Source organism: Aquila chrysaetos, chromosome 10 (assembly GCF_900496995.4).
Source record: "Aquila chrysaetos chrysaetos chromosome 10, bAquChr1.4, whole genome shotgun sequence".
Taxonomy (NCBI): Eukaryota; Metazoa; Chordata; class Aves; order Accipitriformes; family Accipitridae; genus Aquila; species Aquila chrysaetos.
Window position 1 is genome coordinate 5132404 of NC_044013.1, and position 15967 is coordinate 5148370.

General features: G+C 38.9%; 1 protein-coding gene across 1 annotated transcript in view; it reads left to right on the forward strand.

Annotated features, from left to right (window-relative positions):
- The first annotated feature begins 115 nt into the window (after positions 1 to 115).
- Positions 116 to 15967, forward strand: part of SERPINI1 (serpin family I member 1) — a 51443-nt gene continuing 35591 nt past the window's right edge. The window contains exon 1 of the mRNA XM_030028125.2: positions 116 to 202. The gene's annotated coding sequence lies outside the window, so the exon portion shown is untranslated. The remainder of the gene's footprint in view (positions 203 to 15967) is intronic.

Here is a 15967-nt window from a genome sequence, read left to right on the forward strand (position 1 = left end):
AGAAGGAGGCGGGCCCAAAAGCGGAGGGGCCGGGACGGGTGGGAGGAGGGGAGGAGAGAGACGGCGGGGCGGGAGTGGGGAGGGCGGTGGAGTGAGGATGAGGGGAGGACTAGGCGGGGAGGGGGGGGAGCACACCCGCGGCGGAGCGCGGAGCGGCGGGCTGAGGCGGCGGCGGCGGGCAGCGGTAGCAGTCACCGGGCTGGTGAGTGCGCTGGCGGTAGTAGGGGTGGGGGTGTGAGCGCGTGTTATGAGGCGGCGGCTCCGGTTTTGTCGCTTAAACGAGAGCGAAGCTTTCTATCGCTCTGTTTCGGCACGCCTGTCCGGGTAGCGGCTGTGCGGAGGAGGGGGCGTGTGGTGGAGAGGGGGGGGGACTGCCGGTGGGAGCGGCGGCTCGCGCCGGGCGGGAAGGCGCCGCCGGCGGCGACGCGGGTTAGCGCGGCGGCGAGGGGGGACTGGGAGGGGGCGGGCGGGGAGAGGAGGCGTTTGGGAGCGAGGGCGCTTCCTCGGCGGTAGGAGAACTTAAGACGGGGACACGGACACACACACACACACACACATCCCAAACCCCTTGAGGTGTTCGGTCACCCTTTGTCTCTCCCCCGGCCGGCCCCGGCGGTGAGGAAACGGCTCCCGCCTCCCGAGGAGCCCTCAGCCCCGCTCGCCAGCGTCTGCGCTTCAGCACCGGCACTTTGTTTTTCAAGTTGTACTGTGGTAAGTGTCGCAGCAGTAGTTCTCAAAAAGCCGTCCGTGTGCCGAAGAAGGTGACGTCGCGCAGGTTTGTGTGGGTTTTCTGGTCGCTACCCAGCCGGAGCCGTGCTTCTGGAGCCCTTTTTTGAGGGGCTTCTCTCGTCCGTGGCACGCTGGTTCTGTCAGCTTGTTCACTGCTCTGCAGGCTGCGTGTGTATACGGAGTATTTGGGGGTTGGGGCTATTAAAAAAACTGAGTAAACTTGTGTGTTATTTGTCGAGGTAGTTGTGTTACTGGCAAGCTTTAAGATTCAAAGTTTTAAATTGCATCTAAAATGAGCTGAATTGTTAAAGCGTTAACTCGGTTTTGGATTTGTGTCTGCATTTCTGATGCATCAGTATTAAAACTACCTTTTTTTTTCTAAGTACTGCTCAGTATTACCTAATGTTAATAAGACACATGAATTCCAATGCGAACATGTGAATGAACAGCTAAAGTATTAAACTTGTCAAACAATTGGCTGTAACTTCTTGTAGCAGTGAGATGGCAAAGTGGGAAGACTTTGATGTCTGTCTGTGGGAACAGACAGATCATGTGCGTATATGTGCGTATGTTGCCGGTCTCCGTCACCTTCGCGTAGGTGAGCAAGAACACTGGGTGGGGAAAAAAGGAAAAAAAAAAACAAAACCACCTGGATTGTTATACATTATTACATGTACTGAATTTTGTCCTCCTCGCACCACCTTATTTTGTTTTCATCAGACCTATGTATGTCGTCTCATATATCAAATACTCCACACATCTTATTATTAAAGGGCTACTTAAAACTTGCATAGTGTGTATGAATTGTATATTATTAATCACCTATGATCTCTGGTTCTCCAATTCTTGTCTCCTCATTGTTTATGTGATCGGTACTTCAGTCTAATGGAAAATGATGCCATTCTGCTTAGGTGAGAGACGTTTACCAAAATGTCATAGCATAGACTGAGCCAAATGCATGTCTATGGGATTTTATCCTTTAGTGAAATTAGTATGTTTTAAAGTAAAACTACAAAGCTGCAGTCCTACAGGTGCTAAACCTTAAAATAGAGTATGTTATCCCTCTCCATCAATTTTGTGATACTTTTCCAGATTCTGTCTTTTTTTTTTTTTTTTTTTTTTTTAAAGCAGCGAGGTCTTGGACCAGATTCATACTTTCCTATTTTATGTCTATTGTATTTTTCAGAGTTGTTGTGGCTTGGTTGAGTGTGATGAGGAATAACTGCCGAGGGAGGGAGGGAGGAGGAATTGTTCTTGGCTTTTTCTTTCAAGGTATGGGTTGTCTACAGAATTACACAGGGCAACTAAAGAGCTAATACAAGGTGAAGGCTTGTGGCAATGTTTAGTTTGCTATTAAATGCAGTCATGAGTTCCAAAATTTATCTTCACAAGACTGTCTATCCTGTATGTTCACATTCTCAAGTCGAGTTTGAGATGGAGTTTGGGTTTTTAAATTTGCTTTGACTTTGTCTCCCCATCTACCATTTTAAGTGAATGATTTGTTCACATGTGTGTGAAAGTATTCATGAAGTTGTCACTCATCTACTTTCATATTCATTGTTGTAAACCACACAATATGCTGTGTATCTTGGCCTACTGAACGCTTTGGCTACAGCGCTGCCAGCTCAAGTTGATTCCAAAAATGGCCTGGGATTAATGTGCCTCTGAGCTGTTAAATGACTCGCTTCCTGCGGGAGCGTGCTGGTGTGGTGTGGTTTTGTGTTCATTCTTAAGACTTGGATCCCTTGTTACCTCCTCTCATCTCTTCCCCTCAGATGGAAGGATGCGTATATGTTCATACATAGTCTAGCAGAGTTCTAGGGACACTACATTATTGTAATAACTCTTTTGAAAATTTATGCTGTAGACGTAATGTCATGTTTATGCGTAGTTTAATTCAACTTCTAATCTTGCCTATCACAAAATATAGCAGGGAAGAGGGGTTAGTGCTAGTAGGATTCTTCACATCAAGATCTAGCTACTCTTAGCTCTGTGAAGTCCTTTTCAACTAACATATCTAATGTTTTTTTTTTTCTCAAAATTTCAAATTTTATTTTGGGTTGTTCATCATCCATGAAGATGCATATTTGGTGTGGCAGAATACCTTTTAAAATAATTTCTAACAATCCATGTTCTGTGTAGGCGATACGTTACTCTGGCTTTGTAAAACACAGGCTGAATAAGAATTAATATAGGGTACATCTGTCCTATACTCAGTCTTTAGGCTGTCCTCATCTTGATTATGCTGTGTGTTCAAAATAATGTTAAAAATTGGTGTGTAAACATGGCTTTAAAAATTAATGTCTGGTTTTCTTTATTTTATATACACTTGTATATACCTGATACAGTCAGTATCTCTGGTTACATGTCAGTGTAATGGGCAGATGGTAGGGAAAGATGTCTATGTAGTCAACTGTGATTAGTGATGACTTTGTTTTTTTCCTCAAATACATGAAAGACCAGAGTAGTTAACTTTAAATTTGGAAATATATTTATGATTTTTGGCTTTAATTCATGTCTTTCAAGCACTGCTAGTCCTGTGAATTGGGTGACAAAAGGTCAGTGGAACTTGGGGGTAGGGGGAAATAATGTAACACTTATTCCTGCAGGAGGAGAGGAAATACTTTCTGAATCTTTAATTATTGACTTGACAGAACAACATATTTTCTCTAAACTTCTTTGTAAAGTTGTGCTGGATATAATGAAGCTAGCCACTTCAAGACAAAAAATTAATCCTACAATTCAATAATAACTGTAAAGTTTTGGACTTATTTTCCCTCTGCACTTGGTATTTAAAGCAGTACAAAGTGACAGAGATGTAAGTAAACTGCATCAATCACATTAGGAATATACTTTTTTTTATACTGTAAATACCTTAGTACAGTCATTAGAAAGGGGGCTTATGTTGGAGAAGGTATCTAACAACACAGTACTGTGAGAATTCAAGTAGGATTAATTCCTGTATGAAATATCTTCAGTTTCCCCCTTTCACTGAAAAAAAAGACGTCCCTCTCTTCACTTTCCCTACCCCAAATTCTGTTTCTAAAAAGGTAATCGCATATTGTACTAAACATAAATGTAGATAGGATAATCTGTGCATTTTGCTAATAAGTAAAGCTATCCTACATTGCATTATTTTAAAACTAAAAGCTTCAATTTCTTTTTTCTGTTAGTCTCATACACGTGCATGCATTCTGCTTCTTGTTGATCCCTCAGCCCAGCCAAAGTCAGAGGTAGGTGTTGGAAGTTGTCTGGTGACTCTGCATTTAAAATCATTAACCCATTAACCGCCTTTGTAGTGTGGTCACTGCCTGGCTTCACTTGGCTGTGCAACAGTAGTGCTCTTTTCCGCCTGTTTGTGTTTTGGGTAGTTCTGGAAAGCGTCTTGTTTGGTGGCCTTAATAAAGTATGTATGATAAAGACTTGTTCTTATGTGGTGTGATTAAAATACCAACTGTGAGGTCATGTTCTGCTTTGTTTAATATACTTCAAAGTTAATGATTATGAAAACTGCAGACTGTGGCTAATGTGATAAAAGCTGTGTGTTATCTGCATCCTTTTTGGTCTTTTAGAGTCGTTGCAAGGCAGCTGTAGCTATGAGATGGGCAAAGAGAATTTCTTATTGATACAAGCAAATGACTTAAATATGTGTCTGGCTTTTGGGTTAATAAGGTTTGACCTCCTGTGTTGTAAAGGATTTTTGGTTTAGTTGAGTGTTTAAATATTATGATAATTCTTGAGAAATATTTTTTCAGATCTCAAGATTATTCTTTCAGGAAGAATCAATTGTAACAAGTAAGACACTGTATAGAAGAAGAAAGTTAAAATAATGTGGTTGTATTAATTTTAACCAAATAGCGAGCCTATTAATCTGAAGATATCTTTCCACTGATGTACCTCAGCCCTGCAGTCTTTCACCATTACATCTAAACAAAGAGTTGCTTAATAATGTAAACTATTTCTAATTTGCTGTGTATGTCTGACAATTCTAAACCCATGATGACTTTATGGGGCTAATGGACAATTGGCTTCTTCCAGGAAGATCAAATCTGTCAGAATTAAAACTGAAACTGTACTGTGTGTGCAGTGGAATTTCTTAAATATACGAAAATAAGCACTTGTGAGCTAGGGATGATCTCTCCAAACCTCGGAAGAACTTCAGTTCCTGTGCTCTTCTGTTTTCATCTATTTTTGTCATCCACGTTTCTGTATGTGTAGTGGGTTGGGGGGACTTCCTCATCTGAGAAGAGGAAACTATCATTTCCCTTCTAACTTTCTTGAACAACATATTTAAGGCTTTGCTTTGCTTTTGGAATTCTGACCGAATTCTGAGAATTTTGCTCGGATACCACAGGAAAGCAAATGCTTTAATTGCCTTTGCAAGAAGATAACATGCCCAAACACTTGCTCACTAGTTGCATTTTCATCTGATACTTTTCGAGCAGTGATGCTGTTCCAGCCCTTGATTCTCCTATAGAAGTTTGGAGTAAGCTGGAGAACTTGGCCATCTACTTTTCAACATGATTTTTTTAATGGACCTTGTCATGTCAAGGTAATGTTAGGAGCACGGGTACTTTGCCAACGACAGCCTGTCTGTACTCCTCATGATCACTTAGCCACTGGAGATTGCCTCCTTCTTTGGCAGTATAGCACAACATTGTTTTTCTGCAACTGTTTCTATGTCTGAGGTAATGTTTGCTGCCCCAGTTTTCCCCATACATCTCAGTTATGTAAGTTGTAGTTAGAAAGAAAATGGGTTTAAAGATTTAAGACATCTTTTTTTAATTGGTACACTAAAACTGCCCTTTTCGAATGCTTTTCTTTCCACATTTAAATTAAAGCAGTTCTTGGAGCATTTAATGATTGTGTACTTCGCATAGCAATTTGAGTTCACTGAAGCAACTCATGTTTTCTTTTGTGGACATTTTTTTTCAAAAGAAGTGTTTGCTCTAGTTTCTAAACTATTTAAAGCTATTAATCAAGACCTAAGACAACACGAACAGCTTACTGTAATATCAGGTCTTCAACTTGAGATCCTGTTGATGTAAAAGAAAAATGCCTAGGTCCCTACCCAAATTGCTCTAAGTATATGTAAAGCCTGTAGGTTGAACTATAACCTTTTCATCTGCAAAGAGAAATATGAGAAGTGGGAGGAAAAAGACAGGGAAGCCAAGTTATTTTTACTGTAAATATGTCAGTTTATTGACTTGTTAATTTCAGATTTATTCAAAAAAGCAGGAGGAGGAAACAGTAATGTCTGCCAAAAACAAAGTAATTAGTGGGAGTTGAAAGATGTCTAATGATTCTTACAAGTACTAAAGAGGAATAAACTGGTCTCTTATTAAACTGGATATGGACTTTTAAAACACTGTAGTAATTCCATCTTGTCTTTAAAAGCATGTGCACTTACATATGGTGAATAAAAACCTCTTTAATAAAGTAACATTGTTTATTCACAGTAATGTTACAGGCAGCAAGTGTTTTTGTTACTAAAAAAAAAAAAAAGGCAAAAAAAACCCAAAGCTGACTCCACACTTCTAAAATCAAGGTTCAGGTAACATTTGACAAAGCTGACGTTTGAGTTGAAGATGACAGAAGAGACTTCTAGTTTAATGCTTAATGTGCCTGCTATACTTTCACAGTCTAGCATGAAAAATAAAATCTTATTTCACGACTGCATGCGCTATGGACTGTCTTCTTTTTTCCTTGTCCTGTGACTCTGGCTGTGATTAGTCTGGTCACAGAATTCATGAACACATCTGTTCTCCCAGTTCTCTTTATCCAAAGAAGCTATTAATGAAGGTCTGCAAGTTGAGGAGCTGGGAAGAAGAGGACAGCAGTGTCTGAGAACCTCTTAAGAGAAGTAAGGCAAGGTGTTGAAAAGAGCAACCATCTAGCGCTTACGCTGTGAACACAGGAGATGCAGAGCTGAGCCCTTTTAATTCAGCACTGGTTTGGTCTTTGATTGCTATGATCTCATTTTCATCCTGCAGTAAAGTTGACGTAAGTGTTGCAGGATAGGGATTACATGTTGTCTGTAACTGATAGGAGTGAAAGTCTGGAAGGAATGTCTCACCTTTGCCTTAGATCATTCCTCTGCATCAGAACTGGGCCTTCCCTCTTCATCTGCTTGCCTGTTCTATGTGTCTGCCTCAGTGCGCAGGCCTAACTGTAGAGATCTCCCTCTGCATGCTCTAGCATTTCCTCTGCTATGCCTGTGGGGCTCTGTGCTCTTGCAGTGTGTGCATACAAATCTTTGCCTCTTTTAATCTTCAGGAGGCATTGCCCACCCCTCCTTACTTCTGCCATCTGAAAATGCCGTTGCAAGGAAGCAGAACTGTGAGGAGTACTAGCTGTGGCTTGCTTTTTAGAGTAAGCAGGAGTAGTTTTATTACTACCAGTTCAAACAGAAAATAAGTGGTCTGTGAAGTATCCCACCCCCATGTCAACTTGTTCAGATGTGGGTTGGGTTTGGGTTTTTTTTGTGTGGTTTGGTTTTTTGGGCGGGGGGGGGTGTTTTGTTTTGTTTTGTTTTGTTTTTTTTTAGCCAGAGACGTGAGGTAACAATCTTAATAGAAGGGTGATGCCTGATAGGACTAAGCAGCCTGAAACAATGTTTGTGGTGCTTTGTAGCTGTAAGTGTTCTTGTTCTTCCTGGGGTCAGGTTCTGAAGTCTCAGGTGCCATGCATGCCTGAATGCAGCTTCTCAATTCACTGTCACCTGTGTGGTCACTGCATGCTATAACCATGCTTGTTTTTAATCTCCTGTAGGAGAATGTCTTTGGTTAGTCCTCCCCAGCATCTCTGAGGCATAGAAAATGTCATGGTAGCACAAAAATCCATGTGGATTTTACAGCTTGTGGAGCCTCCCCTTGCCCAGAAGCTACTTGGTGTCATCTGTAGCTGGCAGTTTCCGTCTGCTGTCCCTACCGTGCATGTGTTGAAATATTAAAGAAAGCAGCATATTGGATATCTGAGGAGATATGAGGAAAAACAAGTGTCAAAAGAACAAGCAAGCCGAAATCATAGAATCATCAAAGAATCATAGAATGGTTTGTTTGGGTTGGAAGGGACCTTAAAGATCACCTAGTCCCAACCCCCCTGCCATGGGCAGGGACACCTTCCACTAGACCAGGTTGCTCAAAGCCCCGTCCAGCCTGGCCTTGAACACTGCCAGGGATGGGGCATCCACAGCTTCTCTGGGCAATGTCTAATTATGGGGGATAAATGTCTAAATGTCTAATTATGGGGGATTTGGAGCAGCAGGGTGTATAGAGAAGATATCCGTGAATATGAGTAAGAAACAAATTGACTGTAAGTAGATTTATTTTGAGGGGATGATATGCATGAAGTGAAAAAAGGCCATTGGTAATCTTTCATATACACGAGGGAGGAAAGTGTACATACAATATCAAAACACAGTACACTTGTGAATTTGACGTAACTGATACCAGATCTTCATATATGAAGTGACAGCAAAATACTGTTGAGCATGAAGAGGACAAACTTTCACTCAATCTCAATGAAAATAAATTATTGAAGTGATGGAAGCATATTTTGCAACAAGAACACAAGGATATCTTCTATTTGGAAGGAGAGGAAAGCAACATAAATTCAAATCTGCCTATAAAAATTGTTACAAGGAACTAGGTCTAATAGGGTGTCATCTTACCTGCAGTGAAAGCCCTGCGGAGGCAGATTTATGATAATATGTGTTCCCGCTATTTGTCATTTCAGGATTGGTAGAGACTAATTCAATTGATATGCACCATTCTTTCCTAATCCTTATTTATGTAACTATTCTATATTTGAGTTATTACTTAATTCCTTAAGAATTATAGGGCTTTAGAAGAACCCCCAGAAGTATTGCTGAAGCACCAAGAGAGCAAGGACATTTTTGCTTTCAAAGGCCCTAGGATTGTCCTGGGTAGGCTCAGAGAATGCTACACCAATGGACAGGATAGTTTTAAAGGAAGGAAAAAAAAAAAAAAAAGCTTACTTTGTTTTAGATCCTTTGGTAGTAGACAAGTCATTTAATCTATACATAACCTGTGTTTCTTTAATGTAAAATGAAAACGGACTCTTCTACTCATAAAATAAAATCCAGTAATGAGTGTGAGGCATCTAGGTATTAGTTCGTTAAAGGGTAAAGGTCTATTTAGATGTGATTAATACTTTTAACAACCTTAATGTATTGTATATAAGCTGTGTAAGCAACTAGGTGGTTATATAATTCATCAGGCCTGGTGGTCTTTGCTATCCTAGAGCAGTTTGGTATAGATTTTTAGAGATATTAGATTGTTCGTTTTACTTACTCTAAGGATAAATGGTAACATTTATCATAGACTTCACATTTTTATTTTGTAAATCTTTCAATACAATGATTGAATAACACTTTGAAAGCTAACAATTGCAAATCTTAGATATTGTTTGACTTGTAGAGATATTTTGCACTGTTCTGATCAAAGTAACAAATATTATCAGTAGATTTACACAACACAAATGTTATCTATGTTCAAGGAGGCTGTTAGAATACAGCAGTCATTTGGAAAATATTTGAGATAATGTATCATTCACTCATAGAAAAATTCAGTGTTGAGTTGAATTTCAGTCAAGGCTGTGAAAATACTTGATACCCTTTTGAAACAAGAAATTGTGCCATCACTGAAGTCTTGCGAGGTTGTGGATACAACAGGAAACAGCATATTAACATGAAATTTCCATCTTTTTTTCATGCTTAAATGGAGTAGATCTCAAATCAGTTCATTCAACAAAACAGCAATTTGGAACTACTTAACAGAGCTCACTGAGGCAACATGCTCTTGCTAGTTCACTTTAAATAAGGATTATGGAGACTACTGCAGACTTTTTCATATTTAAATTACCACTAGTTTTATTTTCTTACATTTTACCTGGTTGACTAGAGAAATAACATTTTTCTGACTGTCTTCTGGCTTATACAAAATATAGTTAATTAAGACATGCTATACTTTCTCCCCAGAGTCAAAGTGTAGTGTTCAGCTGGCCGACTTGCATGAATAATCCATCGCTGTGAATCGTTAATTTAGAAGACAAGCTATGGTAATTGATGTCTTTATGCAAGCTATGGAAATGCTTAGGGAAATCACTTATTTTTCTTGTTGATACATTTTTTTAATTTGTTTTAGAATATTTCTAGGCCTGAGTAGTGTTGGGCTGTAGCCTCTGAGACAGATTCACCTGAGATTAACTGTTTCTGTGGGAATGTGATCTTTTTCTTGGTTTTGAGTAAAAATCTGAATATTATTATTCTGAAAAACTCTTAAAATTGTAAGACTTAACCTTGGGCTAATCTTGTGTGTATATACTGGACGAACCACTGTTTAAGCTCTGCAACTTTCTAGTAAAAAGGCCTGGCATAGTGATATTAGCAGTAGCCTTTATGTGGTAAAAATGCCTTTCAAAAATCAGGACATTGTTATATCTGATAATGCAAACAGGGATTGGAAGCCCTAATACATACTGTTGATGTTTAGACCTTCCCATATTCTGATATGTTGGAAGTGATTACCTGATGAGTTGATAGCGTGTTTCTGCATCAAACTAAGTATATCAAAGGCTGATGATATGTCTATTTTGTCAGAAGACTTACACTTGAATGTAATTTAGCACACAATTCATAAAGTTTGTTTATATGTTCAATTATACTGTAACTGTCGTGTCTGTATGGCAAGAAAAGTTACCAATTCTGTTTCCTTTGTAGGAATCTCTTCACTTTCACTCATAATTAAAATATTAGGGTTTGCTAGTCTACAGTGATACATACCAATAATTTTGCCTGTCTTCAAAACAAGAAAGATGCAGCCAGGTCAGTATTCGAATGGGAGCTGAGAGCTTGGTGGTATCTCAGTAGCTTGGTGGTATCTCAGTAGCAGTTCAGAAGCAGAATATCGGTAACCCATAATAAAGGCGTCAGGTTGCTCAGGTAAAACCACCGAGTGGCAGTGGGGTTTGTATTATTACAGATCAAGGTAGTTTCAGCATTTTTTCTTTTATTGCCAGTTTCTTATATTTGAAAATAAAATGTCTATTCCATCTCCAAATTCCTCATGTATTAGCAACCAAAGATGTTTGTCTTCAGTTTGAGTCTTTCAACTTTGTACATTGTATTGCAGTTGCAGAAAGGTTATATACTCCTCCTCAAACAGACTTTTAATTTTTCATTACAGAAGAGAATTTTATGAACTTAAAGTTTTTAATGCGTGCATGCAGATTTCATATATGCAAAGTAAGATAGAATTAAAGTCTTTCAATTTAATGGGTCTTGGACTACAAGTACATAGTACTGTGATGTTTTGTATTGCATAGAGGAAACTTCTTAAATACTTCTCGTGTGTTCAGTAACTGAAACGCAAAGTGGATCATTTCTACATATAGTTTTTAAGATGCAATGATTCTGAAAACAAGCAGGCATATGGGTTTTTGTGTTCTTTTTTTACCCTGGAATATTTACCTCCTGTTTAGGCACCAAAATAGAGGCTTGTTTTATCTCATGTGCTTGGCTCCTGTTTGTTCTCAGCTGAGCCCTGGTGTGCTGCACTCTCAGAAATTCAGGCCTGAATTTCTGACATTATATATGGGAACGAAAAGAGAAAATGTTCACAATAAACTGGCATTTGAGCTTAATTCAAATAGGCTTTGCCACTTTGGTTCAGTTTCATAAAGTATGAGAACTATCATATTGCTGATAGCTTCAGTTATTGAAAAATGGTAATCACAACTTTTATAAAATGAGATAAATGATGTTTATTAATGCTTCCTGTGAACATACAGTGACTTGGCCCTGGCACATTAAGTACATAATTGGGTTGTGTAATTAACTTTTTTCCCCTATGGATTGAGCAGCTAAACACACAAAACTTACTGAGTAGCTCCAAAATATTTTTATAATATTAGTTCAAGCCAAGGGAAAAAATCTGTAATTTTTCAGGCCTTTTAAATAAAAGCAAAGATGCATAGTGAACAGAACTTTGTTCCTAGTGGGGTTTACATGCCAGCCATAAAATTCACAAAACAGTGACAACTACTGTGTTTCCATACCTGACACAGAACAGAGATTTGAACCTTACTTGCCCACTTGGCCAAAGAATTCCAAAATCATTGAACCAAAAGAAATTTTGAGCTGTACCTTTCCTCGTTTTCCCTTAACAGTTGTTTCATTTTGCATAGAACATAGATTGGGAGCAGGTTTATATAGTCTTTTTCTCTTGCTTTCCCTCTGATGCATCTTCCATGTGAGATCACTATTCATTAGGTAGATAAAGTCCTTTTCAGCACTGTTTTTCAGTGTGTAAGAGGTACATAGTTTTATGGTTCTTAAAATGGGGCCGTAGAATGTATATGGGTGGGGATGTACATGTGTGCATATGGACATATATGTGTATGTATATATATCTTTTTCAGAACGTGGAGGATGGAAAAAATGTATGCTGTACACAAGGAACTTTGAAATTCACTCCTCTAGTTCATCTGCTTTCCCAAGTAACAGTCAGTTGTCTCTTGATTCCTGACGTGCTTGTCTAACCTTCTTAAAGGGATCTGGTGGGTATGGGTAGATCTAGAGACCTCCCCAGGCAACCTATTGCAGAGCTTCGTTGTCTTTGCCAGAAAAATGCTATTGTTAAAATCCAGCCTGATGTATTGCTACTACAATTTGAGACTCTTCTTGTCCCGTTCACTATGTGTACACAATCAGAAGAGTATTTTAATTCCTCCTTTTTTTCTTCTCCCTCCATGATTGATATCAAAGATAGAGACTGAAATAAAACATCCCCAAACTGGCAAAATTTGAGCTTTTAAAACAACATTACTTTCATACTTGGCTACCTCAGCTGGCATCGTTGTTAGTCCAATTAAAAAATAAGCACCTGCCTTAAAAAATTCATAGCTGGACTGTTGTCACAGTCAAGCTTAGGAGAAGATTACTTAGATGTAGAAGATAGTTCTGGTTTTTGAAAGGTACTGTTTTTAGTTCATAGTAACCAGCTGGACCTCTTTGACAGTTCATTAGTAGTATCATAAACCAAATACACTATCTGAGACATCCACAGTTTGATCAGGACATTGCAGGGAGTAATTTCTAGTATGTGTACCTGGATAAAGTGATCTCAGCAATTGTTAGAGGGAGTGGTGAGTTGCTTATGTCAAATAGCAGGTGAATATGGTTGCAGTTCCCTCCTTGAAACAATTCAGCAAAAAGACAGTGGTAAGACCTATGAAAATCTGAACAACCTGAGGACTTTGAGGTAGTTAGTGCTCTAATTTTGTAACGTCATGGTCTGACTCTTTCTATATAAACAGGTTAAACCAGTAGAACCTTTAAAACAAGTACAAGGAAATGTTTGTTTAATAAGGCCACAGTAAAGATTTTTTTTTTTTTTTTTTTTTTTTGCCTAATGCAGACTCATTGAATGAGAGTGTAAGCAGTGTTTGAGGTTAGGGATCAGCTGTGGCTATTCAGACTTGTAATTACAGCTGTGATAAGTGTGTTTTCAAGTCTTGCTGTGCTGAGAGTTTTCTTAATCCATTATTTTACTAGACCTTTCATTGCCCCTCCTAGTACATCGTAAGAATTCCTGAAACACTGTGAATCATGGGAAAACAGCTGTTAGGCTATTAATATTTGGCTATATAGAGACATAAATTTAAGTCTTACCTAGGCAAGTGTGTGGTCATGTCTGACATCATTAATATTGTATTTAGTAGCCACAGTAAGCATGGAAATATTACAACTCTATATGCAGTGAGGACTGGATAGTTTAAAGTCTAGCTTTTTAATTTAGCATTGGGGGAAAAAAATGTGTAGTGAACTTTTAGTCCATTATTATTAATAGGCTCGGTTATTGTGGACTTTGGGAGCTGGAAAAGACATGTTTAAGGTTTGGTGTTTGCTGCAATTGGCTTCCATATATTTTTATGAAAACAAGCATGAAGCTGATGTCTCGGCTGATTACTCTTTGCTCTTTAAGCCATGCAGAGATCCATGCTATTGAATGTCAAACAGGATTGGACACTTGATACAGTTGAGCTGCTTTCACCTGTACACCGGCAGTTTACTGCTTGAAACAACAAATCTATGAGGGTTGTTCCTCACTTAAAGAGAGCCTATATATTCTGCCTTGGATGACTTTGAACAAAGAAGAAATAAACTTAAAAATAACTTTAGGTGGATAATTTCATACTCTAAGTAATGTTTCCCTCTTAAATTCTACCACCATGCCTGCTTTTCTTCCTCTAAGAGGTGAGCTAGCTATAATTCTAAACAGTATCTCATGTATCACAGTGATAAACTTTCTGATTATGAGACAGAGGTGGCTGAGGTATACAATCTAGTTTCCACAAGGTGTGAAGTTGATCTCTGTGTGCTTCTTCAAGGATTAACAGATTCTTTGTGCAATTAGATATGAGCTTTTGCCCATTTACACATTGGGGTGTATTTGGATCCGATAGAATAACTGGTCTGTGGTGAGTAACTAAAAAAAAGTGCATGCTTTGGGCAGCACTTCTCATACAGCTGCACCAACTCCAGGAGGTCTGCATGAGGCAAGGCATTCTGGTTGACTGTTGGCTAATGAGTTTGCTGCTGAGATACATTGATTGAAAATTAAAATATATTTTCTGCTGTGGCTGTGTTAATGGAACTGGTTGGCACAAACTGGGTCTAAATTCCTTGCTTTGAGGTACAGCTGTCTATCTTGCCTGTTTAACAACTTAATTTAGACATAACAATCAGATAACCTGTGGAAAGCTTGAAAATTGAGATCTTATAAACAGGCACAAGAATTCAGGTTAGCCTATTTAGTTTTCAAAGCCACGCTAATTAAAAAGATTAACCTAATTTTTAATAAGAATGTGTATGCTACCCACCAATGTAAAATATTAGACACGCATGAATCATAGCTTAGTATTATAGTCTCTCTATCAAAAGGTAGAATTAATATTAACTTGCCACAGGAAATCCTAGAGGAAACACCTAAGACTTGCTGGAAGACAGTCTATTTTTGGGAGGGGGAGGCAATGAGGTTTCAACCCTCATTTCTCATTCTGGGTGTTGGAAATGACTTGATTACTTTCTGTAAGGTATTAGAATTTTCGTATTATAAAAAACCATTTAAAAATCTTAAAAGAAAACAAAACCAAACCTACGAAAACTCAACACCAACCAAACAAAAAAAAACCCAAACACCCTCTGTACAACATACCACAAATGTGTTCATATAGCCACAGGGAGATTGTATAGATGTGAGGCAGTGAACTACAGAAGTGGACTGTTTGTTCAGTGCTTCATGATTGCTCTCGTTCATTTGAATTGCTTTAGCATTTAGAATCAGATCTAACATGATACAAACTTTTCTGTGTGGGAGAATAAGCAAGATTAAGACAAATACAGCTCCCTACGTGTGTTGTTTAAATGGTTCATCATCGAGAGGATACTTGGAACAGCATCAGTTCTCATAAACACAAACCAATGAGGCTTAAACAGTGTATCCGCAGAAGTGCACTTCAAGGCCAGATTCCACCTTCCAGGCACAGCTTGAATACTGGACTCTGAACTGAGCTGTTTTGTCCATGGTGAGCCAAGAGGGATGTTTCAACAGCTATAGGTCGCCAAGGCCACGATAAACAAAATGATTAGAACAAAAATGTGAATATTTTCTTCATTCCCCCCCCGCCCCATAAAACGAGTCTTGGTTTTTGCCTCTAACTGAAGAAGCTGTATTTCTTTGGTTGGTGTATATCTTCTGTTGTGGATAAGATACTTGCACAGCAGGGATTGGGTTTTTTCCTCCCCGTCTTTCCATTTCCAACTTTCCCATTTATCCCTGGAAACTGCTGCTGTTCCAAATATTCTCTCTCAACAATTTCGGTAACACATGCAGGGCACTGAATTTGCTTCTTGTCTTCATACTCTGCCAGCTCACCCATTTTGAACAGTATGAGGCTACTACTGTTTCCCTTCCCCCCCCCCCACCTGGTAAGTTCATGGATGCTTATGTAGAATTAAGAGGGAGGAAGGACTTGAATGATGATGTGGGGGAAAAAAGCGAGGATTTTAGTATCTGTCCACTATGCCATGCTAGCTGGTTTTTCCTTATGTCCAGATATTATGCGAATTGATCAGTTGCCTGTATTGGTGTCTGTAATCAGGCAGATGCCCTCGTTGCTGCTTTTTTTTTTTTTTTTTTTTTTTTTTTTTTTA